At 47.1% G+C, this 26,863-nt stretch overlaps 1 protein-coding gene across 3 annotated transcripts in view; it reads left to right on the top strand.

Annotated features, from left to right (window-relative positions):
* The first annotated feature begins 2,561 nt into the window (after positions 1–2,561).
* Positions 2,562–26,863, top strand: part of LOC144799014 (death-associated protein kinase 2-like) — a 697,832-nt gene continuing 673,530 nt past the window's right edge. For 2 of the 3 annotated variants that reach the window (XM_078670165.1, XM_078670162.1), the window contains exon 1: positions 2,562–3,334. The gene's annotated coding sequence lies outside the window, so the exon portion shown is untranslated. The remainder of the gene's footprint in view (positions 3,335–26,863) is intronic. The other variant, XM_078670164.1, reaches the window with a different exon arrangement.

Here is a 26,863-nt window from a genome sequence, read left to right as displayed (position 1 = left end):
ACGACTACAACATGGTTGGCTCATGCAGCGCAATTAGTCCGATGTGCGAGCGACCAAGTACGATGCACGTGTGGATCAGCCGGATCGTGTTGGAGCCTCTGACTCAAAAAAGCTACGGAAAGCGTACTTCAGGGGGCCGTAGCAGGCCCCCTTCACCAGGGGCCCTCCGAATCGGTCACAGTAGGGTGCCCATGGGTCCCCCTGATCCAAGCATGCACAGTGTGGTGGGCACCTGCCACAAGGTGTAAGCTTTTCCCCACCCACCCATTTTCTGCAATGGGAGCCTGTGTACCCGTCTGTACACAGGCTCCCATAGACTTCAATGGAATTCTGAGTGAATCGAGTCTGTACGCTTAAGGACACATCGTACTCGCTCGCTCGAACGCCCGGAGCATGTTTCGTACGGAAAGCCCTTCTGATCCGATCTGTACAGAGGGCTTTCCGGGCGGGATCGGAATTGGGCCCTAAGTGGCTCAAGAAACTGGGTGACAGTGTCTGAGAAAAGTAGTTAATAGTGTCTCACAGAATATGCAAATAAAGTCCTGCCGAACCGGTTATTAGAATATTTTTCAATTAGTTAATAGTGTTCCACGGAATAGTTTAATAGTGTCTCAACTTTTACGCCCCCACCACTTTCAAATGTCACCAGCTGCCAATGAGTTACAGAAGCGTTGACCAAGAAACAAACACATGTTCCGAACTCGCAGAGCTAGACCGAGTTCCATTGATGTTGGTGACCAGGTGGTAGTAAAGAATGAACACTCCCGAGGAAAATGTGCGCTTCCTTTTGAGCTCCGTCCCTGGAGGGTGCAAGCTGTGAAGGGAACCATGATCACAGCCCAATAGGCAGGAGAGACCATCACTATAAAAATGTTTCGTTTTTCAAGCAGTACCAAACTCCTGTGAACTGTTCCATAATCAACTCTGGTGTTTCGGTCGGAAGTAGAAGAGTCTACTGAAGAAGAGCGGTTGCCGTCTGTTTGGTCTGTTCCGTCCACGCTGCTCAGGGTGGTGCCTTCGCTCTCTGAGGGTGGCAGAAGTTGTCTTCCAGAAAGGCGTTCACCTGGTCCCTCTGGCCTCAGCATGTTACCAGTGACCGATACTTCAGACGAGAGGAGAAATTATGTCAGTCGTCAAGGGACTGAAAGATACCATCTCCGACCCATCCTGCGAGGTCCTCTCGATGGAAGAATGTTGTATTGTCCCAACGAAGTGGAAAATATTTCACCATTGTTTCTAATGGTGAAATCTGTTTTTTTCTCCCTTTTTTCTATTTTGTCACTCTCTTTTACATTTTTTTACCTCCTACTTGAGTCCCGATAGTCAAAACCTGTGACGCAGGTACTGAAGGTTTAAATAAAGAACTCAGGGGCATTTTCCTCAGAGTGAAACTAATCATGGTGTGTGATGTTCACCTTGCTATTGTTGCAGCATTAAAATTATAGGCACAGCCATCCTAGACCCACCACACACACAACACACATGATGTGCACTAGGGCCGGCTTTAGCGGTGGTGGTGCCCAGTGCGACAATCATTTTTGGTGCCCCCACACCCTATAACTGCCTCCTCGGATTCTCGCACTATCACCGGGCAAAGTGCCCCTTGTCTATCCAATCATAAGTTATTGGTAAACACAGTGCTCCCACTGAGGTCAGCGCCCAGTACCGCTGCACCAGTCGCACTGTCCTAAATCCGGCCCTGATGTGCACATCTGTTGCATCCATGAAGTATTATCTTTGGTATTTAACTGGGTGTCTGCATTTGCGCACAGAACTTTAATAAAGTGTTGACTCCGAAGGACTTGTTTAATGTTTAATATCATGGTGACAGATTTGTTTAACAGCATGATCATGTTACAATGGCACTGCCCTTACAGGTGCTTTGCAGCAATTTTAAGATCTTCTTAATGTTTCTCGTGGCTCAATGGGTGTAATTACTAATATGTATGTTTCCCTTGTCTTCATTGCTTGGTTTTGCTCGTGCTAAAGTGTCACTCATAGTCGTTGAATGTCACTCATAATTACACTGAAATCATGAAAATGTCACACACAAGGAATCTGAAACCTTGGCAGTTAAGAAGAACACTCAGCGGATTCATGCGTTTATGGCATACATCTGTGCCCAGCTTTGAGGTCACAGCTTTATATTCCAAGGAAGACAGAATAAAGGTTATGGATCAATACGTTTTCAAAGAGCGGCGCACTATTTCTAGCGTGACTGAGAGGCACAATTCCAACATGTCGCCTCAATCCATAGTAGTGAAGAGTGGAGTTCAAGATGTGAGCATTTGCATAGCCACGCCTCCTTTCCCATACCTGGATTCCGGGTCAACTGTCTCACAATTTGCTGCACCGTGGACGTGGAGGCGAATCTTAATTATTTACGTTCCACCACACATTCGTATTCTTAAGGTATGTGTTTTCTCGTGATAGCAATGAGCAGAGTTAGTCCAGGGAAACAATGTTCTTATAAATTGCCCGTCTGTTTGTTTACGTGAATGGCGCCCACAGGCGGGGCTAGGGAGCCTTGCACCAGGGCAGCCCCGGACAAACCGAAACCCACACCCACATGAAGCAGGCACACCCTGCGGAGATAAACAGCAGCTCTCACTACTGTTTACCTTTCCCTGCGACAGCTCCCTGCGTCCTGTGTATCTGCAATGCCAGTACCTGTGTTCATCAAGGTCACTGCTGCAGAGAAAACATTTGAGTTGTAAAGTCCAAAAGAAAGGATTTGGACACTTTATTATTTCCAACATTGAGGTTCCCGGAAGCGCTCTAGAGCGGGGCGAGGCTTGTGAGGGCGCAGCAGTTAAAACATCAAGAAGGAGGACTTGAGAAGCGAGGGGAAGTTCGGGCCGCCGGGGAGGGTTGTGACAGCTCCGGGGATGAGAGGAGAAACTTGACTGCAAGGTGAGAAGGGGTGGGGAAGGAGTGAGGGGTGTGTACGGGGCGGGAGAGGGGGAGAGAGAGGCGTGAGAGGGGGTGGAAGGCGAGTCCGCTCCGCTCCAATGACATCCAGAGTCAGCTAAAGCGCCAACGGCGTGCGGAGAGGGAGACGAGGCGCAGGCACTCGCATCTTCTGGTCTGCAGGCAGCAGGAGTGACAGAGGGTGTCTATAACCGGAGGGGCAGGGACGGAGAGTGTGGCACGCTCCTCACCACCCGGAAGACACAGCGTGCTCTCACCAGAGACATCCGTGTGTCCCCAGCAGGGCCCGTGCGCTCCCGCATCTGACAGCTCTCCCGGCCTCCGGACAGCAGCGGGCATCGCGCTGCCGTGCTCCACGGGGCAGCATTACCGCACACAGGCCGGCCCCGGGAAACTGCACTCGGTGAGTAGACGCGTTATCTATCTGCGGTGACCAGCTCCGATCGCGCGAGCCCTCCTGGTGTATAGGTCTGCTCCAAAATGGCAAGTAATCTATGTAAACCCAGCCTCCTCTTCAAGGCGCTAGGAAGTGGGCAGTGCTTTATTAGTAGCCTTCACAACCACAAGCTCCGGCTCACCATAGCTAGACGCACTCCTTACAGTCTGGTGCCTCCTCGCACCCCTGTTGTCACAGTCTCTTCTTTCCTGCCTGCTCTGTCCATTCACCACAGGCAGCGTTTTATTTTCAAACCACCGGATCCATAAAGCTCCTCTCACACCCTTCACTACCAACAAAGAGTAATGTTATGCCAGTGGTGTAACGAAACTTGAGGGGGCCCCTTGCAAAGTACACGCAGGGAGGCCCCAATGGTCCGGGGCCCGCCTGGAGCTCTCAGGCCAAGAACCCCCCCCCTCACCCCTGCGTCTACCTTCAGCTCTCTCAACTCCTCACACTTTCAAAGTCTAGAATTTGCCATCTGTTGATTTTATTAAAATGATACATATATATATATATATATAATGCGCACACGCATAGGGGTTTTCATCCAGCCCTTTTCATCTATAGATTTGTTATGGGCATTCACGTTTTAAATCTGCTTACTATAGCATTGAGCAGGGGGTCAGCCCGCTCCAGAGACTTTTTTTTTAGGGACGGCATTTTCCCTTTCATGAGGAACATATCCAAACATAAAGTAGTTCCCTTAAGTGCCAGGGTCTATTGTGGCAAAGTGTGCTTTTCGGAACCAAATCATATTTTGTTGTTTTAGATGGACAAAGCCCAGTATCTTCCCCCAAACAAAAACACTAGATAAAAAAAACAAGCACCAACAAAGCCCAAAGTCTGACAGCTAACTTCAGCCCCATTGACTTTGCCAATGCTTGTTTCCGTCATGGACTCTAAGCCTTTCCTTTGATCCTGGATCTCTCCATACCTTGTTCTCTTTCTCATACCTGTCTCATCCTGGTCTTTCCATCACAGACTACATGGCTGCCCACTTTCTGTGACCCACATCACACCATTGTGTTCCCTTGTCTCTCCTGGATACTCTGTCCCCCTCTCACCATCACAGCATGACATCTTCTTGGATGTATGACATTACAACGCATGCTTTTACCACGCATGCTTTTACATCGCAAGTTTTACAACGCATACCATTACAAGGCATAGCGCTTTGGGGCGCTGGATAGTGAATAGTTTAATTTACTATTCCAACTCCAGTCCCCGTGGATAGTAGGGAAGCTGTTGGATAGTACATTAAACCTATTCCCTATCCTAGAGCGCCCCCCAGCGCAATGCGTTGTAATTGTTTGCGTTGTAAAAGTTGCATCGTAAAGGCACTGCGTGGTAAAAGTTGCGTTGTGAAGGATGTTTCCCGTCTCCTTGCATCCTTGAGTCTTCTGACTCCATTAGCCACCTCATGCTCTTTTTCTGGCTCTCCATGTCTTTCCTTTTCTCTCCTTCTCGATCCATCAGTCTCTGTCTTCCCTTGTTCTGTTCCTCCAACCATCACGGCTTCTCTCTCGCACTTGCATTATAGGTGTCTATTCGGCTCTTCCTCTGACTCTTTGCTCATGTGTCTCTATCTCTAGCTACTTCTCCCCTATCCATGGCTTGCTTCCACAGTCTCCATATCTTTCTTTCTGATTTTATCCGTCTCTCTTCATCACAGGCTCTGTTTCTGCTGCTTCTGACCCTTGACCATCATGACTTTACTTCGCTCCTCCCTTCGCTCTCCATCGCATTCTCTCTTGTCTTCTGCTTGTCAGCCCACTAGAGACTGCGTGTATTTTATTTACACCCCAATATTGTCTCTCTAGTCTGTTTTGCCTCCTTACCTTCTGCTTGTTGATCCGTGAAAGGCTCCTTTCCCATTCTCTTCTGCTTGTCTGTCAACTAGAGGCCTCTTGTCTTTCCCTCACACCACCATCTTCTCTCTCTCCAGATCGGACCCTTCGTCTCTGCTTCTTCCCACTAGCATAGACTCTGTCCGCCTTCACCCTAACCTATATTTCAATCCTCTTCTTATTTTCCTCTTCTCTCCATTTTCCCAGGCCTATCTCATTCTTCTTGAGGGTGTCATGCAGTGCCTAGATTATTAGTAAACACTGTGAGCTCTATACACACTTGATAATTATTTCCAAAGCTTCTCCAGATAAACATTATTGGCTGAAGACTCCAATCTACCTGATATTGATCAATACAAACCAAATCTTCAACCGTCCCCAACTAATTTTACCTTGAATCCCCTTTCCAAATGTGGCCTGTGTGGGAATTAAATTGAAATTCAGATAAACTCCTGGCTGCCATCAGTACAACAGGGGTAAATAACTGAATAAATTCCGGCTGCTGATCTGCAAGAATGATAAAGCCATAGAGGTGGACCCACCCACAGTGTTCCTTAGAGGCCTGCGCGGCTGAGCTAGAATCAGTCACGTGGACATCTGATGACTTCCTGGTACACCATTGCTTCTGAAAGGCCTGAAGGGCTGAGGAAGAGCCAGACACAGGTGAATTCAGAGATTCGCCAGCAATATCAATTAAATGTTGGACAACAGGTTAGTTTTTCTTTCTGTTTTTAGAAAAAGGAAGCACAGCATCGGGTTCTATGCATTATTCTTAGAAATATCAAATTAACGTTAACCTATGACACTTTTTATGTAGCGTTGAGTGAAAGGAATTGTGGTTCTAGATATTAACTTGTATCTATTGGTATACTGTGTATAATAAATTGTGAATTAAATATTTATATTAGGGGAAAAAAAGTCTACATAAAATATACAAAAAAAAGTGTCTGACAGAATGCTCATGAAACACTGAGATGAAAATAAAAAGAATATAAAGGAGAAACATATCATGGTATTCTTATATAGTGTCATAGGTTAACGTTAATTTGATATTTCTAAGAATAATGCATAGAACCCAATGCCGAGCTTCCTTTTCTAAAAATTATATTCCTTGCCAGTGTTCATCCTTGTAAGGCAGGGGCCCTCTTCTTTCATAGACTTTAGTTTTTATTTCTGCACATTGTATTCTTTTGCACTTAGGGAACTCAGATGTGTGTTGCTTTGCAAAAGTAAGTTACAATTACAAATGAAACAAATTAAATATTCGATCGGTGACCACTTCACAAATTAAATCCATGTGTGGGAACATCCCCGAGTGAACTCTGCAGCACTGCCAGCTTCCAGTTATTATAAAGAAGCTATCCAACGCTAGGTCGTGCATGCATTCACGAGATGGGCCTGGACTTAGAACTGCCCCATGCAACTGAGCAAGTAAGTTAATGCCATCTGTCATAGTGAACATCTTTGAGGGGCTGGTGGTTGTTGAGAGACAAATGTCTTGCGAAAGATGCCAAGGAATCACCACAAGCCTCCTGAAGAGACTACAGATTATGCAGAATTCACCGGCTACACTCATCCTCGAACTCCCCTGACAATACCACATAACACCCCACCTTAAGAAGCTACACTGGCTCCCGATCCAGAAGAGATGCCAGTTCAAGATGTTGACCCACGCGTACAAAGCACTGCACAACGAAGGACCAGCATAGATCAACAAATGACTGACGTTCCACTAACCAGACACTGTGATCCACCTTCTTTTTCCTCACAGACACCCCGCGGATCCATGGAGGCAAGAGCAAAGGCCGCTCCTTCTCACACCTGATCACCAAGTTTGGAACGACATTCACCTACACCTCAGGACTGCCTCATCGCTCCAGCAATTCAGGAAAAGACTCAAGACCTGCCTGTTTGAATGAACAGATCTCCATGAGCAGCTAGCAACTCCAGCACCTTGAGACCCTCATGGGTGATTTGCTGTGCTTTACAACTCACTGATTCTTTGATCAGGAGTTCTAGATTTCCCAAAAAATAGCACCAGACCAGGGGAGATAAATATGTATTCTCATGCCGAGATGTGCCATTAGGGCATTCACCCTACTGGAAGGGTTCTGGTTGTCTGAAGGCCGCTCACAAACATAGACCTTGATCATTTTTATGTACTTTATTATAAAAATTCTGGTGTGCCGTGCCTACCAACTGTAGAATTTAGCAGTGCCCAGTTAGATCGCTCAATGCATCAATACACGGACCTCAGAGATCTTTCCTTCCTATAGATCACGGATTCCAATCCCATTTGGCTGTCTCAGATATTAATACTTTTGAACTTGATAATATCAGTCGAACTGAGTAGTGTAATGCCAGTACCTGTTTTTCTAAAGCATACATGCCAAAGGACCTGATTCAGGTGAGAGACCCACAATTTTTTAAGCCAAAAATAGATTTATTTTAACTGCCTTTGTTCCAATAACATACAATAGGGAAAATTCATTCCTCTGATTTTTTTTTTTGGGGGGGGGGGGGGGTTCTCTCAAAATCTCCAACTTTCCTGTCCTGAAATGTTGACATGTATGATACATCGTTAAACATTTAATGTACTTGGAACTTATTTACACAGTGGTTATGGTGTAAGTCTGGCATGAATCTAGTCTTTCTGTGACCTGTGCTGGACACCATTAGGTTGAGGCAGGGGACCTCTGTGCAACTAGAAACCCATTGTTTATGTATTGCAGACTTGGGTCTAGAGGGAAGGTAAGGCCATTCAGTCTCTGTTTCCAAGTACCCATCTCCAGCTGGATCTACAAGTAACGGATACACTCATGACCACATACACAAAGGGTAGACAGTAGCACACGTGCTGATTATCACAATCCATTCCCCTAAACATCCACACATGAGTAGTAATCATAATTTTAAGACAGCTCCTTTATTTTGATGCATCCTTTTTAGGTCTTGTTTGATTAAGAAAGGCCTATTGTGGGCATACCAAAACTTGCAATGGGCTTAAAGCCTGTCCATTGCTTAGCATTGATTGGTGGCTTGCATTGTCCATTGTGTATTTGTTCATCCTGTTGACCATAGCTCTTTTACCATTCTTTTCTATTGCGGACTTCTAATATTCCACTTCCTCTTCCACTGCTCACTTTCAGGGAACTACTGGTTTCTTTTTTTAAGCACTCTGTGAGAGTGCTTGGGTTTTATACCTCTCTCCTGTGTGTATTTCATTCCTTGTCAAATACCCTATATATATATATACTTTATTTACTTAACGGTGTAAGTGGTGCTCGCTATCTTTGAACAGTAACAGTGGGAAAAAAAAGAAAACATTGCTTGAATCCTTCTATAGGTGCACATATTTGGTGATGCATGCACTTGCCTACAGAATAATGTGACCGGCAACAGTGGATACATCATTGAACTTTTTTTGTTTGACGTTGCATTGCATCCATTAAACTGCAATGGGTCTAAAATGTGAGAACTGTTGGCTTTGCCAATGCTTTTTAGATCTGGCATTAGTCAGGCCCTTTTGAATTTACTTAAAGAGTGCAAATAAAGTAGTTACTTACAGGGAATTTCAGCAAGCCCACTACATCTATTGGTCTGTTATTCTGCAAATTACATTTGTTTCCACCACCTACACCACACGGCATGGGGGATTGGGTCAGACCAAGAAAGTGAGCAGTGGAAGGGCACAAGTAATTCGTCCATGCTCCAGGGGAAGGCCAAACACACAAACTAGGAGGAAGCCTATGGAAGCTGACCAATAAGAAGTAAGCAAATGAGAGTGACAAGGTATCTTGCAAGAGACCGCACAAGCGCTGCCTTAGGCAAGCCCTAACACTCATTGACAAAGTCAAAAGCCTGGGTGGAGGGAATGCCAGGTCTATTAGCTTTGCCAATGCTTGTTTAGTCTACTGGCAACATACAAAATGACTTGCACATTACACTGTCAGGCCAGAAGATGATTAATTCCCCCTTCCCCCTGCAGCAATGAAACCTAAACAGCTGTAACTCCGGCCCCCAAATGCACCAACAGAGCAGGTTATTTTATTTCAAGTTTTGCTGTGCTTTCTGCATGACTCGAGTCCCAATACTGGCGCAGCATAAGGAGGTGGTATCAGGAACACAGACTTGTCACAGCCGCCCAGTGTAAGACGCTGGCTGCATCACTTGAAAGATCTCTGTACAAGAACATGTGGCCTCACTGCCATTTAATGATAACACCAGGCACCGAGGACCACGTCCGAAGTATTTGTCCGAATAACAAACATTTGGGGCCCGATGTAGGTAATTCCGATTTACCAACTCTTAAATACCGAATCATACCGATTCGGTATTTTACAGAATCGGTAAATTTACCGATTCTGTAAAATAATTGCCCCTACATCTCAATCACCAAATACTGGTCGGTAACGGCCAAATTCGGCCGTTACCGACCGGTATTTGGCTACCTACATCGGGCCCTTGGTCACTTACTCGGCCGAAGACAAGCACAGAGCCTAAAAGTGTTTTTTTGTGTTAAGAACTAGTTCCAGATAAACAACCATTTATAGAGCAGACTCGTGGATGTTTACATGCTTTGCATTCCTCTTCCCGTCTCCAGTGCAACTTGCACAATTAAAGACCGGAATCAACAAATTCTCCTCAACAAATATTTGAATTCCTTTTGTAAAAGGCATATGTCTGAATAAAGTGATTTTTTTTACTTTTATATTCGAGAATCGGTATTGATTTAACATTTGGCTTCGACTAATGTTTTGGTCCAAGTGGAACATTTCAATTTTGGTCTGTTTGAGGCTACACATCTATAAGATATCTACAGGCCCGGACTGGCCATTGCGGGCACCGGGCAATCCCCCGGTGCGCCGCAAGGGTGGGGGCCGGTTTTGGGCCCTGGGGGCCGTTTTTGTTGCACGGCCGTTTTTGCCGCATAGCTGCAAAATCAGCCCTGTAACAAAATCGGCGGAAAACCGGCCCCGGCAAAGAGCTCGGTCGCACCCCCAGGGGGCCGGCCGAGCACTTGCCAGGGCCGGTTTTGGTTCTCAGTCCGGCCCTGGATATCTATTCCCACTCCATAGCTCCCAGTGTTATAACCTTTAAATGATGGTACTGACTCCAGTTCCCCTACAAGTACTTACTGGACAATACATATATTTCCCAGGGCGGCTGTACTACCAGAATATCGAATTTGGAATATTGTGCTACCTAAATATGGTAGCCAGATTATCGACTACCAAAATATCGTAAAGGTGAGCATATATGTAAGTAGAGGTTTACTATACTCGACTCCAAGCATACATATGGAGTTAAGAATATTACATTTATACTTACCTAGGTATATTTACTACCAATATATTTTTGGTAGTAAATACTCTGGGTACAAATTGTGGTAGCATGATATTGTGATGTTTCATATTCTGACATAGAGAGGGTTATCGAATAAAAACACACAACAATATCCACACAAAATTCCAAAATGTGTGAGGGTCTTTAGAGGGTCATATGAGAGCAAGGAAGCGCCACTGATCTATGCAACAACAATTCTGTGTTGGTGGCACTGAGATAGAGCCCGCTCTGGTGTATTTTACATGTGTGTTAAGCAGTGCTGATGGATCCAAGGTTGTGTGTATACTTTGAGGTGAATCAGGGTGTCATGTGTATACATAGGCATAAAGTAACCAAGATATCTGTGACATAAAACACTTTTTTTGTAGTTGTATTTGTAGAGCGCTTTACTGTGGTTTGCAACGCTGAAAACACTTTCTGGTTTCCCAGTAAGTTGTTATTCAGTTTTTATTATCCTTTATATGTAGTGGGTCATATCTCTGACAAATTTACCTCAGGTTCTTTGATGCCCTTTGAAGTGCATTGTTGTAGTTTGCCCTAGATGGGACACGTCTGGTGAAGGGCCTGAAGTTTGAACAAGTACTGTAAGCATAGGGCACTAGTGCCCACACCGCCAGCGCTCGCTCCGCTCTGCGCACATTAATACTTATATACCAAGGAAAACTCACGAGACATATTTGTGGGAAAGCACTGTTGCAGGTTTATTTCGTACAACAGGTAGCTGATAAGGTGGGTCATCTTACAGGCGATCCAATGCGGCAGCCCCTCGCTGACCTGCATGCCTAAGGAGCCATCTTGCACGGCGAGTCGATGCTCTGACGGTGCAGTAAATTACCATTTTATTTCGTTATACTCCCGCCCCCCCTGTCAGGGCGGAGCAATGAGGCACACCCCCGGTCGGTTCAGGCCCCCCGACCGCCCGAAGGACTAACGGGGCGCCGACGCTGTTTCCTGGAACCCCCTCGGCTCCAGGTTCTTGGCTCAGGCACCCTTACTGTGCCAGGCAGAGGTATTTAGACTGTATCCTTCTGCCGCAGAGGGACCCCTACTGTCCATCTGCTTCCAGATCGCCCTGTGACTCCGCCTGCAACACAAAACATGACCATTAACAAATTCACAACTTTCTCCCGCCGCTCTGCAGCTGGGTCAGGGTTCAGGGTGGGATCAGCGCAGAGCCGGGGGAACCAGGCGCGGGAAAAAGAGGCCGAGCATAGTTGCTGGGCCTGTTTTATACTCAAAGGCACGCCCCCTTTCCCAGGTGAGCCCTCCCTATTGGCTGTTGGCGAGGAGGGCGGCTCAAAGGGGTTGACGCGCTGCAAGCTCTGCTCGCCCGCCGTGTGGGACTAGGGCGCTGCCGCCCATGCTCCCCTGCGTGTCGCACGGTCAGCGGCATAGTGCCCACACCGCCAGCGCTCGCTCCGCTCTGCGCACATTAATACTTATATACCAAGGAAAACTCACGAGACATATTTGTGGGAAAGCACTGTTGCAGGTTTATTTCGTACAACAGGTAGCTGATAAGGTGGGTCATCTTACAGGCGATCCAATGCGGCAGCCCCTCGCTGACCCGCATGCCTAAGGAGCCATCTTGCACGGCGAGTCGATGCTCTGACGGTGCAGTAAATTACCATTTTATTTCGTTATACTCCCGCCCCCCCTGTCAGGGCGGAGCAATGAGGCACACCCCCGGTCGGTTCAGGCCCCCCGACCGCCCGAAGGACTAACGGGGCGCCGACGCTGTTTCCTGGAACCCCCTCGGCTCCAGGTTCTTGGCTCAGGCACCCTTACTGTGCCAGGCAGAGGTATTTAGACTGTATCCTTCTGCCGCAGAGGTACCCCTACTGTCCATCTGCTTCCAGATCGCCCTGTACTCCGCCACAGCTCTGGAGGAGGCCCCCGTCGATGACAGAGCGCCCCACCCACCTAGCTACTTTCTGACGCTGTTTCGTGCACCTCTATCATAGTCCCCTTCGCCACACCCTTATGGAGATTTCTTAAAACCGTTCTTAGGACACGCCCTTAGTTACATAAGCCGCACCTCTAATGAGGATTGCGTAGACAAGCCCTTAGTTACCTAAGCCGCACCTCTAATGGGTATTGCGTAGATACTGTTCTTAGGCCACGCCCTTAGGTAAAAAAGACACCTTTGTACGCAGGGTGCTGTTCTTGTTTGAGCCTCAAAGTGCTTTATTACATAATGGATACCCGGTTATCGCATGGTAACGGCCCATCTGAACCTGCATGCACATGATTATGCTACAAGGGCAGGTCTCACTCTCACAGGACTAGTTACCACAACATTGATCTTGCCACCTTGGGACCTGAATAACCCATAACTCACTGACTCAGGGCGCCCGCTTAATAGTGTACCTGGCCCAGGGCCCTCCACCTCTTGTGAACCCTGCAGTTTGAATTAAGCTGTTTGGCATTACCTGTCAATATCTACCAGAGGAGCCGCACATCCTCGCTTGGTCCCTGCTTCTCTGTTGCCTTATGCATGTTATTTGCAATATTTTATTGGATGCTAATGGAAGACCGTTGAGATTGGTCCCAGGAACCAAAAGAGATGGGTATAATGCCTGCAGTGGAAAGCCATCATGTATCATGCAGATGACTGATTAGTATTTGTTATAGCTTGTTACTTGCAGCTCATAAAACTAGAATCCTTCTAACGTACCACCGTGGTCTATGAAGGATATTGGACTCCTGTACCTTGTGACCCTCGCCGTCACATGAAACACTATGTATACTGCTGTTATTACCCACTTACGCAATGTATTGAACATGTATAATGTGCATGTTACTCAAAAGCGCTCTACCATCCTGCAATGGGAAGAGTAGTGCTATAAGGAATGAATAGTGCTTCCTCAAACGTTATTTGGGTAAGTACAAGGACAGAGAAAGACATCTGGCAATCTTACAGTGCCTGTACTTATATGTAGGGCGAACAAAGTCAAGGCATGTCTCTCCTAAGTCCCTGCCATTTTGCTGCAGTATTATCCTTGTACCTGTGTTTAGTACTCTTTTGTAACATGTAACCGTAATGCGGGCACGGCATAGTAGTCATTATGACAATGAATTTACCGTCAAATCGTCCTTCCCGTTTAATGTTGTAAATACGGTATAATTGCTAGAGGCCTTCAGTGCCATGACATCGCTTCCAGGCTCTATCCTTCCCCTCAGTGAACTTAAGGGTGTTATTACAAAATGTCATATTAGTACATCTTTCTTACTATCTGCTTAATGAGCAAGCGTATGCTGTTTTCGGCCAAATTAAAAATGTCATATTAGTACACCTTTCTTACTATCTGCTTAATGAGCCAGCGTATGCTGTTTTCGGCCAGTGACTATTTGCCTTACTGTAACTGGTGCTGAAAACCCCGTGATATGTGACCAAGCAAAGCGAAAGCATTATGGAAGTCACCCTGTGATCAGTAATAATTACTTGCTGCGTGAACACAGTAGCCGCAACAATTATGACAGTGCATGTCCTGGCTAAACACTGCAAGGTCATTACCAGGAATGGTTATAGCATGGACTGGCAGGTACACCTAACAGGTGGTGGTACTCCTATCCCTTGTAACCCTCGCCGTCTCATGTAACCCCTCATGTATACTGCTGGATTACCCACTTACGCAATGTATGTCCATGTATCGTGTGCATGCTACCTCCAAGCGCTCCCATCCTGCCTTGGAAAGAGTAGTGGTCCCTGTGAAGTATTTGCCATTTATTGCAGTATTATCCTTGCACCTGTGTGTGGTACTCTTTTTGTATTTGCCCACGTCACTTTCCACTTGTAACATTGTATGCTACTTCTCAAATGCTGTTTGCCTTTGCTACTTGAACAAGTGCCTATTTTGTTTGTTCACAATTGTCGCTTTCCCCTCATGAACTTAACGTCTGCTTTTATCAGTTTTTCACCTGTCATCTACTGTTCCTATTGTGAAGCGCTCTCACGCCTTCGGGTAGAGTCTGCGCTATATAAAAACGCCTAAATAAATAAATGAACGCCGGTGACCTCAAGAAATTGAAAGACTGCCCCATTAGGGTGCGTGTTCGCCGACCATGCGCGCAAGTGGCTGTGACTCCTGCTAGAGCCCTTAGTGTTCAGGACCTAAACTAACTATCATCGTTGGCGGGTGTGTTTCCGCTTGCGAGAGGACCTTCGCGTCCCTGCTCCAGAGGTGCAGCTGCTAATCCTTGCGACGTGTTCCAGGCGTGATCTGAAAGAGCATAAAATTTACTCGTTGTGTACACTTTGGTTTGTGTTCCAACTGCCTCGCACGTTCCTCCAACTGCCAATGCTGTTTTCTATTCGTCTGTTTTCAAAGACCAAGACATACATAAAATTGTGTCATTTACAATGCCAATTGCTCTAAATTTTGCAAAGGCGAGACCGTTGCATTGTAATGCGTGTTATCTCTTCTCATACTTGGAGGGCATCAAAATTGTAACTGTTGGGTAAATCCCCCCTGATCAGCCATCCTTTCCTGAAGATGGCTTCGAAGGAGTGAATCACCATCCTCCGACTCGACCTCCCTGGAGGACAGAAGGGATGGCAGTTTAAAACCCTTTCCATTCCCACGAGTGATTTATGTGCCGAGAAACTGGACTCCGAACACGGGCACGTCACCCTGGTTAGAAATAGCCGAATGTCTACATCCCGCAGATGTCACGCGCAGCGCCATACTTTCGGCTGCTGCACATTTCCTGTTCTTTGGGCAATGTGCTTCATGGTGAACGCGACAAGGGGGAATGTCCTACTTGTTACATTAACGTGCACGGAAAATGAAACAGTTGACACCAATACCCATGCTTCGCTGTACATTCTGCGTAAACATCCTTTGCCAGCAGCAGGAATCAGCAGAAAATATCTGCTGGTAGTGTAGTGCACTGACCAATAGTGCTGGGTAAAACATGGGGCCCTCCACAGGATGTAAGAGGAGGGGCTGCCGGGGGCAGCTAATTACCAGACTGAAATCTGGAGTAGCTAACCGCATTGCTCTCGACGCCTGCTCGCATCAGATGGCATCCACATACTGGAATTCTACAAGCGCAAGTTGCATTGTTGGTCCCTTTCGCACAGTGGGCTCGGACCTGTTGCATGGCCAATGCTTGTTTCTAAATCGTTCATACTGAAACTGTGTGTGCGCGCCTGGTGTCAGCAACTACAAGCGCAAGGTGCCTTGACGATCCCCTTCAAGCGGGATCGGACCTATTGCATGGCCAATGTTTACTTATAAATCGTTCGTCAGCAACTACACTCTCTAGTCATTGGGAGACGCGTAAAGCCGACTCTAACCGACACCTTACTCCGTTATCGACCGCCGGGCGTCGGATACACCGCCAGGCGTCTGGTGGATTACCAAACTAATGTATGACAACGCGACACTGAGGCCAGAACCCCTAGTCCCTCCCTAATTTCGGCTAACCGCAACGGACCCCGGCGCGTGTCGTGAATAGCGCCGCCGAATTCAGCCACCAGTCCGGCATGCTCCCGGGCCGAGCATGTTGACTTTTTATTAGTAACATACCGCCGTGCTCCCTGAACAATCGAAAGTAACTTGAAAGCCAGGCCATTCTCCCCCCGACAAATTCCATCTACGTATCGCACCAGAAGGAGACTCCACCGAGCAAGAGACGCCTCACTGATGCAGAGCACCTCCCGTTCACAACAATAGTGTGACTTCGCATTCTAACAAAAACACGGAGTGGCCTCTCTATTCTCGCTGGTGACACTGGCTCACTGAATATATGTTCCAATAGTTGTCAGTCTGTTATTCGATTATTGCACGAGTTCTTTGAGGAGTTAGCAAAGACGTGTTAACTTGCCAAACTGAACTATGATAATATACCTTGTAAGAGACGTGTGGGAGAACAGCTGCTAATTCTTAGAGACCTGTTTCGCTAAGTGGCAATTGTACTCGGGGTCTAACTTCCAACTGATGCAGAGGTCACGACATTACCAGACCCACCTTCTACCTTTCTGGGGTGACCCTGTGCATGGCTCCCGGCCGAAAGTGAAAGTGAAAAAGGGGGGGGGGGGGGGCAGATGTCCGCAACCGCGCCATTGCCCTCGTGCGGCGGGCTTCTGTGCATGGCTGCCCATGCCCGAGGCAGTTTTCCCCGATCACCAGTTCACCCGAATGCACGAGCAGGTGCCAAGATAAACTTGTATTGTGGCACGAACAGTCTACCCTGCTGCCAGCTTATACTACCCGTTGCGCCTGAGACATATGCAACGGGCTGCACAGAACCTAATTAGTGATATACTGGGGCTGCATTCGGGGCCCACCACATGAAAGCAGTGTCTGGCCATCCAAACCACCTCAGCCCTTCATTCATAGTGCAGTTTAACTGTGTCATCACATAACTGTCTCATCGGTGAAGACCTGGAGCTGCGGAGCTGCCGCCGCCCTCCCGCATAGACCCTTGCTGAATGGCGGGCAAGCAGGCGCTAAGCGGGACATGTCCAGCCCGCACTGCTACAACTAATCTATCATTCTAACAAGCGTACTCTGAGAGGGGGTCAGCGCTGCCTGATTTATTTTTTATTTATTTTTTGTTTTGTTTTCCGCAATCCAAGACACCGCAACGGGCCATGGGGAGGTGGCAATCAGTGTCAGTTGTGAGGGTAAAGGGTGCCGGGCAAGCAGCAGACACCCGGAGGGGCAAACCGACCGAGGCGGATGCTCCATGCACAGGGATCGCGGACAAGGGAACCAGTCCCATCCCCGTGCTCTCCCCCCTCCCCTTCAAACATTTGGCATCAGACAACTCAAGGGATCCGGTGACTCAACTGGGACGGCCCAGGCTTGCCATTGCCCTGGGGGGGGGGGGGGGGGGGGGGCAGACATACAATGTGGAACAACACACTGAGACCTGCAACGCTTTTCGGTGTGATCAAGATGCAGTTGTTAAGGTGCTGCGGGTTGAGGTGCGTCCTTTATTTACAAATGAATGGGAAGGGACCGCTGCTTCCCGCGGTTGTCCCACGGGGCCCCTGACACAAGTTGAACCCCCATTCCCAGATGCGAACACGTGTATTAAGGAAGTCTCAGAATCCCGTTCTCTCCCGCACTAACGCAGCGCTGGATTTTCTACAGTAAGAGATCGAGCAGTTTACATGCCCCTGGGATTTGGATCCCGGACGCTATCGCGGCCAGCCCCGCCACCTGGCAGCAATCCGCTGGCTCGGTCGTGGGGGAGTTTGCTTATCCCCGCCCGCCTTAACAAAGACTAAGAATGCCCCTCTGGCGCCCAAATATATTCACCCGCAGTTGTTGAATTGCTCTCATTCAACAGTTGTAACCCGTTGTTAACCAACAAGGTCTCGGGCGCTTTTCATGGGCTGCCAAGGTAAAGTCCCAGCTGTATGGCATTGCGAGCGCCCTGACGCATTCGGGTAAAGTCTTAGCTATATAACTGCCTAACTGACGTAGCTAGAACCCTGGGATGCTACAGTCCGCGCTATACAACCGCCGAATGAGGTAACTAGAACCCTTGGATGTTACGTTACTGAACACCCGCCGGTCATCCTAAGCCTTACGGGTAAAGCCCCAGCTAAATATCATCGCGAGCGCTCAGACGCCTTCCGTTAAAGACCGCGCTATACAACTTGCCTAAATGCTGTAAATGTAACCCCGGGGTGTTATGTCACTGAAGACCCGCGGGTCACCCTACCGTCGTGTTGCTGTAGTTGGCCACACAATGCACGGCCATTGTTGCCCTCATCGCCACGCCTGCTATGGCGCCTAAAGGCCTCAGGACGCCTCCCGTGAGCGGCCATTGTCACCTTGGACCATCGCATTTTCTTGCACAGTGACCTCATCGCCTTGCCTACTATGGCACCTAAACGCTTCGGAGCGCTTTCCGTAAGGGGGGCATTACAAACTTTGCACCATCGGCTTTTCCGACGCGGGGAATACCACTTAGATACATATAGCGGTCCCCGTTTGCCTGTTACTGGCTTCTGCCGCGATCCCCCACAATGCCGGCCATTCTGTCCCTAGTCGGATCCTAGTGCCCGGGAAGGCGTAGCGGAGCTTACTATCGGACTGCCACCCGGATGGGCATCTGGGCATTGTGCAATCCACCTGGCCCTAAATCGGCACCTCATCACCCGCCTAACGTGCTGCACACTCTGAACAAGCGGTACACGACCGCTGGCCACCTCTTCCTCCCCCGTGGTCCCCAGCCACAGGGCCCCTGTGCGACCTGGGTCATACCAGGGACAGGGCCAGGGGAAGGAAGAGAGCGGCGCATACCTGATGAAGACGACGGGCGACATGGGGAGATGCAGCACATGCGATCAGCGCAGAGCCGGGGGAACCAGGCGCGGGAAAAAGAGGCCGAGCATAGTTGCTGGGCCTGTTTTATACTCAAAGGCACGCCCCCTTTCCCAGGTGAGCCCTCCCTATTGGCTGTTGGCGAGGAGGGCGGCTCAAAGGGGTTGACGCGCTGCAAGCTCTGCTCGCCCGCCGTGTGGGACTAGGGCACTGCCCGCCCATGCTCCCCTGCGTGTCGCGCGGTCAGCGGCATGAATGCTGCTGCACATAAGCATGGGTGTTGCAGAGAGTGTGAGAATCGATGCAGTCATGCATGTACTTACCATTGTGAGGGACAGAAAGCATCATTTTGAAAACCGGAATTGATGTGTTTCATTTGAGTTCATTAGGACATATTAACCGCATGCGCGCTGCGGCGATTTTTGCGCTTCGCGGCTTTTTTCAAAAAGCCGCGTTACATGACGAGCTCAGCTCGTCATCAGCGTGCGAGCGGCGCAGCTGATGACGAGCTGAGCTCGTCATCAGCGCCGAAGGGGTTAAGCAGCTGTGGTTTCTTCATTAGGGCAGGGAGGCATTGCCCCCCATTCACTGCACCACGCTATATGTCAAAAATAAAATGGCAGTGAAATAATTCAGTGGCGGCTCACCTAGGGAGTGCCGCGGGGTGGTGGAGGGGCAGGGTTGGGGGGCTAGTGATCTCGGACATACAACAGAACGGAGTAAAGTAAGTAAATAAATAAATACAACTATTTACCTTGCGCGCACTGCATCGCCAACTTGGCGCTGCGTCGCGCACAAGGTAAATAGTTTTTATTTTTTAATTTATTTACTTACTTTACTCTGTTTCGTCGTATGTCCGAGTCCACTACCCTCACCCTGCCCCTCCCTCGCCCGGCCCCACAGCACTCCCTCAGCAAGCCGCCACTGAAATTATTTCATCGCCCTTTTATTTTTCACTATGGACCGCCGCAGTTGCCACCCTACCACAGCCATGATAAAAGGGTGCGTGTCTTCTGCTGCCAATGATTGCGAGCAGAGGACTGGAGTAGGGACTGACGGGGTGCATGTTAGTGAATACTAGCCTTGGGATGATACTGTCCCTAGGTCCTGAACCTGGGAATTTTTTTAAGCCATATTCTGCTGTCAGCCCTCATGCTGTCTATTCCCCTGTGTTTAATTTAGAAAACCAATACCACCAGTAAAATATTGCAGTGGAAGAGTGTTTTAAAAAACAAGATGGCCCTAAGGTTTTCTGCATGAGTGAGCCAGACCGTGGCGATTTTACCCATGTAGTGTTTTCAACTCCCTACTTGGGGTTTCATCGCATGCAATTAACAGGTGTTATTATCTGAAGTCCACCTTAGATAAATGAAAGGTTTGAGATAAACCCTTGACTCTCAGGTTGCACATAGAATCAAAAGGAAGCACTTGGCTCACTCGGCTATTTTGGGACACATGAGACCACTCGCTTGTCTGGGCCCGTCCCTGCCCGTTGTGACTCTACAGTCATGCTTGATCCCCAGTGCTGTCTTAACTCTCACACTGAGTTGCTTCCCATATTTGTGTCAGCCATTTTGGAATTCTCCTACAGATTATGCTGTTTGCCAACCCCCTTGTGTAGGCGGTCCTCTTGAGTGCAGCTCCCTTGATCTTGAACAAAGGCCGGTCTCTGAACAGCGCCTTCCATCTAGGAGTTTTCAGGGGTGGCCTTAGGCATGTGCATGCTGTGCACCTGCACAGGGCCACCAAACCCCAGGGGCCACCACACCAATATATATCCTTAATATAATAATCCTCTGAGGATGGATACATATTTGCGTGGCGGCCCCTGGCAGGGATTTGGTGGTCTCCGGCTCTGTTCCACTTCCAAACACCCTGACCCCCCCCCCCCCCCTCTTCACTGGCCTCCACGCTCTGCCCCGCCCGGACCCCCTCTTCCGGGGCCTCCTACCTACGCTCCCTGCCCAGGGCCGCCATGAACCTAGAGCCGCCCCTGGAGTTTGTGTGGAGAAGCCTGTCCACTGGGCCTCTTCAGAAGAATGGTGCTGTTTGTTTCCATTATTGTGTTATGAATCTGAATGAATGATCTTAGAGTTGATTTGGGTGGAGCGGTATTACTGTGCAGAATTCCATCGAGGGGCATAAGATCGTGATGATGAAGAAAATAGATCAGATTTCATGACAGAGACATGTTGAGTAATTGGTGAGATCCCAACTCTGGCCAACATGTTGACTTGGAATGTCATGTTTAGAGCACTGGCTCTTCTTGCTTGCAGAAATATATTTTCATGCCCCTTTTGTCAATATCTATTCTGTAATTGCCAAGGAGATCTACCAGTTGGCGAGCATGAGACTTTGTGCACACAAATTGTTCTCATTTTAATCTTGGTAGAAGATAAGTATTTTAGAGCTCTGAAACGAAACCCAGTGGTGGTGGGCTTTTCTCCAAGGACAGCCACCTTTTCTTTGTTAGGTTGGCCTACATGACCATTTGCCAGTTTCAGAAAGGCTGGGGTCACAAGCAGGAGTGTAGACCTGGCTCAGTGATAGTTGTATGACTCAATCATACCTGGGCAGATGTATACAGGGGCCCAAACAGCATTTCAGTGTTTCACCGTATGGAACAAAACTCCTGTTTATTTTTATTTAGTTAGTTCTTCCTGTCACACTTGAATGAACTATTGTAAGGTCCCTCCATTGAGAAATTGAGTGGCTAATCTAGGTTTTACGTGATTTAGAAATTTAAAATGAAACACCGACTCCAATGTTTTCCTTCAAGATATAGACTACAGAATAGGGAAAACATATAGGGAACTATATATCCCTGCATTACAATTCGGGTGGAGTGGTATTACTGGGCAAAACTCCACTCCATCTGATCACATCTGGACAGTGATCAGGCACATGTTTTTCACAGGTGTGTGAACACCAGACCTGATTTTACCGGGCGGCAATTGCGCCTAGAAGAATCGCATGAGGTTTAGGCTGCAGCAGTTGCCATGCCTCAGTCCTGTTTCCGCTACCTCCCCTACCACCCTACCACCCCCACCTCCTCCCTCACCACCCATCACACACAGAGGCCCATGCCTACATTTAACACCATACCAGAGCAGGTGGTAAATATCCATTAAACCCTGAGTAACTGGGATTTCCATGTGCTGGAGAAGTCGGTCCCACGTAGTAGATCCCAATTCCATGGGGTTTAACTTATAATTGTACAGTTCTAGGGTGGATTTACAGAGCAGTAACTTTAAATTCACATTCAAGCTTACTGCTCCACCCCCCCCCCCCCGTATCGTCCAACTGTGAATGAGGCCATAGTCAATAACAAGACCAGCCAAAGATTGTCATCTTCCAGTTTAAAAGAGATAGAACCAACATGTACAGATATCACATAACCAAAGAAGAGAAGTTAGATACTAAATTGAGACAGACCACGATTAAGGGAATAAACCAACAATTTACCATTAATCACCAAAAGTGAGATTAAAAAATATAATACATTCGAAGTGAACGCCCTCGTGGCTCCAGTATTAACGGCTTCACCCAGCTAATGTTCTTCCCGGCTTCCAATGGGCCCGGCAGTTTCCCGCCTTAGGGCTTTGGGCGGCGCCCACCCTGCTGGGGTGGGCAGGGTCTGAGGCGGGCCATTAACATACTTGCGGCCCTTATCTCGACCGGAGTGAACACGCCCCGGGCAGGCTCTGGCTTGAGGAGTTCTTCTGGGGAAACCCCTGCAGCAAGGCGCGCACTACTGAGCACACAAACGAGGCAATAATTCCGGAAAAACCACCACGTTGTGCACAAGAATGGAAGCAAGAGGGGGCTTGAAGAGAGAGCAAGCCTGCAGCGCTTAATTTGTAAATCAGTTCACCACAGGGGCCCGAGGCTTTGCTTTGCACATCAAGCCGCGTTCATTCTTGTAACCCAATCATTGCTTCCACGTGCAACACAAAAATAGACTACGCGGTTTATCGATTGGAAGAAAGTGACGCAAGTTTATTAATCTTACTGACACACAGGTAGGGTTAATTTACGGATGATCCAGTGCTCAGCGCAGTGTTACAGTCTAATCGCTGACACCCCACCCTGGCCACCACGCCAGAGCAGCCGGATATGCAATACTTTCCATAGTACATGACATCCGGTGCTCGCTGTCCTGCGGTCTCCATGGATTTCTTTAGTAGCTGCACCTGTAAAACACAGAGCGATTAAAAGCCAATCCCCAGTTGTCAGGATACCAACTGCCCCTTCGTGGATGTCAACATGGGTTTCTTCTCAGGTCCCCCTATGACCCTTGGACATGAAGTGTGAGGACCCATTTCCATTAATTGGATCGTTTTATGCATCTTGTGTTAGGATCGCCCTGTAACTCCGCTTGTGACACTGAAAAACCAGAAACATCACTTAATAGCTTCTTGTTCTCAAAGCTGGGATGCAAGGGGACACTAGAGGGGACAACCCCTTAGAGCAGTGGTTCCCATACTTTTTTGACCTGTGGCTCCCATGACCTAATCGGCAGTTGGCCGTGGCTCCCCACCATGTTTTTACCGGTGGATGGGTGGTATGTACCTCCTGTTATCTTCCTTAAAGTAATTGGGACGCATTATTTCACTCATCCAACCATCCGTTCACTCATCCAGCCATCCGTTCTCTCATCCATCCACCCTTTCACTTCACTCATCTATCCATCCTTTTGTCCATCTACCCCCTTTCACTAACTCATCAATCCTTACATTCACCCTTTCACTCATCCATCCATTTACCATTTCACTTATCAATTCATCCATCCACCCATTCACTTGCCCATCACCTACCCTTTCATTCATCCATCCATCCATCCTTTCACACACCCATCCACCAATTCACTCACCCATCAGCTGCCCGTTCACTCATCCATACATTCAACATCTACCCAGGGGTAGATGTTGAATGTAAAAGTTGAAAAAGTGCCAATTGATTATGAATTGATAATCGTGATGATCGATAATAAAGAATACATTTTCATTTGAAATCAATACAAAACTTGGCATGATTAAATAATCGAAAGGATGAAAATGGGTTAAAGACCACACAGGTCTATGTATAAATGTGCACACCTCCACTTGCAAGCGGAATTTCCTCTTTCTCCATACTTCACTCTTAAATATCCCCATCCCAAATTTCGTGATCCACCCTGCTGAAGGAAAACACCAAGGCTGTTCACTCTATTGCCTACCGTTGGTTCCACCGTATGCGTTCCACCACCCTCGCTTCCTGTCTCTTTATCTCTTTCAAGTTCTTTTTCATCTGCTTGTGCCACTGTTTCCTTTATTTCTCTTCCTTCTATCTTCTGCCTTTCTTTCCCTTGCTCTGAAAAAGTCTGATGAAAAAGTACAGGTTTCCAATTCTGGGTCAGTGTGATAAAGAGAAAGAAAACAACTTGGTGTGTTTTATTGAAACTGGCACAGGGCCATTATTTGGGAGGGTCTTCTCTGGAGTATGACTCAAGCAGTTCATCTTTTGTTTATTTTTTTAACTCTTGGAGTAGAGAGTATCAAACTGTTTAGTTAAAAACCTCCCAGCCTGTAGTAAAACTCACGTTTTCATAAGATGTGTAATACCCTTCTTTGAAGGCATTACTCACCGCTGCAAGCATGTTAACTGGTGACGCTTTTTTATGATTAAATATGCAAACAAATGCAGAAAGTTACTATAAGTAGTATTGCCATAAACAATTATGAACTCAGTTATGCTCAAAATGGACAGGAAGATGGGCCCTTATAATGGCGGCTCATACATTTCATCAGTGGAGGAAACCATGGGACGTATTATTCGGGTTTTGGTTTTCATATAGGGCTCCATGGAGATATACTCACCAAATCCCATTTCATCTATAATCCCAAAGATAATGTATAATGTAATTTTTTGATATACTGAATGGTTTGGTACGATGACGTACAGCTTCAGCAGTACCTTTCTAAATAGATTGAAAGAGATGTCTGTCTAATAGTAATTGGAAAATATGTGTTGATGAAATGTGTGTTTTAGGGCGTAAACATGGGGATTTGTTTCGATTCTATTTTAAACATAAATTAAAATAACTAACAATGTTTTGTATAGTTGTACACATTTTTAACGTTCATTATGGCCTGATTTTGTTCTATGTTCACCTTTACACTGTCTCATATGAGGGGGAAGCTAATAGGGATTGAAGCCAACATGCATCTGATTAAGAGTTGGTCTATCATTGTTTTTTTCAGGTGAAGAGAAGGTCAGTTTAGAGTTTTTCCAGATTCTGGTTTCTTTCCTTGAATAAGTCAGATTGCCATCCTCTAGAGCTCAGTAGTGTAACAAGCATTTGCAATGCAATAGGTCTCGCATTTGCGAGAGTTTAAGCTATTGGGATTGCAATTGACAATGCCTTTTTTTTATCTGTTTTGATAATTAACACATAAATCAAAGGCATTGCCAATTACATGGCCAATAGCTCAAACTCTTTTAAATGTGAGACCTCAGCCGATATTGTCCCAAACTGCTTGTAATGTCAATGCACGCATGGCGTGTTAATGCTGCAGGAAAACATGCCGTGCATGCAGGAGGTGAAACGCATTAAAAAAATAGTGCTTACAGAGTAAAGACGACATACCGTTGTGTAACAATGGAAGTAAAAGGGCCAGTCCTCATTGGAGGTTACAAATGAAGAGAAGGTGGTACAAAGGAGGGATTAACAAGCCTAATAATGAATCAGAAGCCAGCATTTACGAAGGACAATGACACAAGCCAATGAAAAATATGAGCGGAGAGTGGACGGGGCTTCAAGCCAATACAGCATGGCTTAAAGAGCAGCGCATGCGCTGCTCAGGCTCGACCTAAATAGGATGCAGATATCCCTTTGTAGCGAACAAGATACTGACTACCTTTAAGGTATGGGGCGGAAGTAAAATAGCTCATCAGTACTATGTGCTTGCTGCAGGTAGAGGTTTGCAACCTAGAGATCATAGTGTTTGAATCCTGGTAGGGCTGATTCTCTCCTTTCCCATTCCAAAGTCAATAAAAGAGTAAATTGAATTTAGTAAAGGTCGACATCAGTAATTTGAAGCGACGAAGCACAACTGTATATAAAACCTCTGTGATTACAGATGATTCAGAACAATGAGCCTAGGCGTCTAGCTCGCATAAATATTGAACAGAAGTACAACTTCACTTGTATTGTCCCCTCTCAGATACTGTGCCATATTCAGATTTCACTTAGAGTCCAGGAGACACTTTTGAAAACCTCAGGCCATACATAGAGGTTTTCAAAAGAGCAGCAAAGCTGCGGTAAAGTACAAGGAAACGGAGAGATTCAAAGGATTGCAAGTAGTCCACCGGTTATTTCAATTTAAAAAATAGTAACAGCAGTGGGCTACTTGGAGCAGGAACACCCTTGTTTTGCTTTGGCCATGCCTTAAACGATCCTTTCTCGAGGCAACCATCAAATGCTACTGTAAGAGAGAAAACTTGAAGATTCCAGGCAGCTTTGGGACTAGGGTGAAGCCAGCTATCACTGGATGACGTGAACCTTTCCGGCTTCCGTCGTGAAGTTTAGGATTTGTTAAAAATGCACAATTGTTTTACAGCAGTTGAATCCATAAAACAGTTTAGCGCGTGTGCATCGATCCATTTTTTAATTCATATTATTGGTTACCCAGCAAAAACATTCCAGATTTACATATAGTGATGTCTTAAATGTAGGGATCAGCAATCTCGCGTTGCGAGAGCTGCGATACGTATCTCGTCAGAGCTCCTATAAATGGTGTGCCACTCCAGTAACTTATCCAATCTGACTGTCTTTTAAAATGTCTGCCTTTATCATTTGCCGTTTTTATGAACACGTGTCTTTTTAACAGCACTATACAGTAATACCCAAACAACATCACCACCTTTTGGCTAGGGTGGTGCTATAGAAATACCTCATACATTCATACATGATGTCACTCACACTCCTATGATATCAGTGAAATGTTGCCAGTGCAGGAACCCAGCTGCCC

Source organism: Lissotriton helveticus, chromosome 12 (genome assembly GCF_964261635.1).
Source record: "Lissotriton helveticus chromosome 12, aLisHel1.1, whole genome shotgun sequence".
NCBI classification, from domain to species: domain Eukaryota; kingdom Metazoa; phylum Chordata; class Amphibia; order Caudata; family Salamandridae; genus Lissotriton; species Lissotriton helveticus.
Note: the sequence above shows the minus strand (reverse complement) of the source record. Positions and strands in the feature narration are given on the sequence as shown.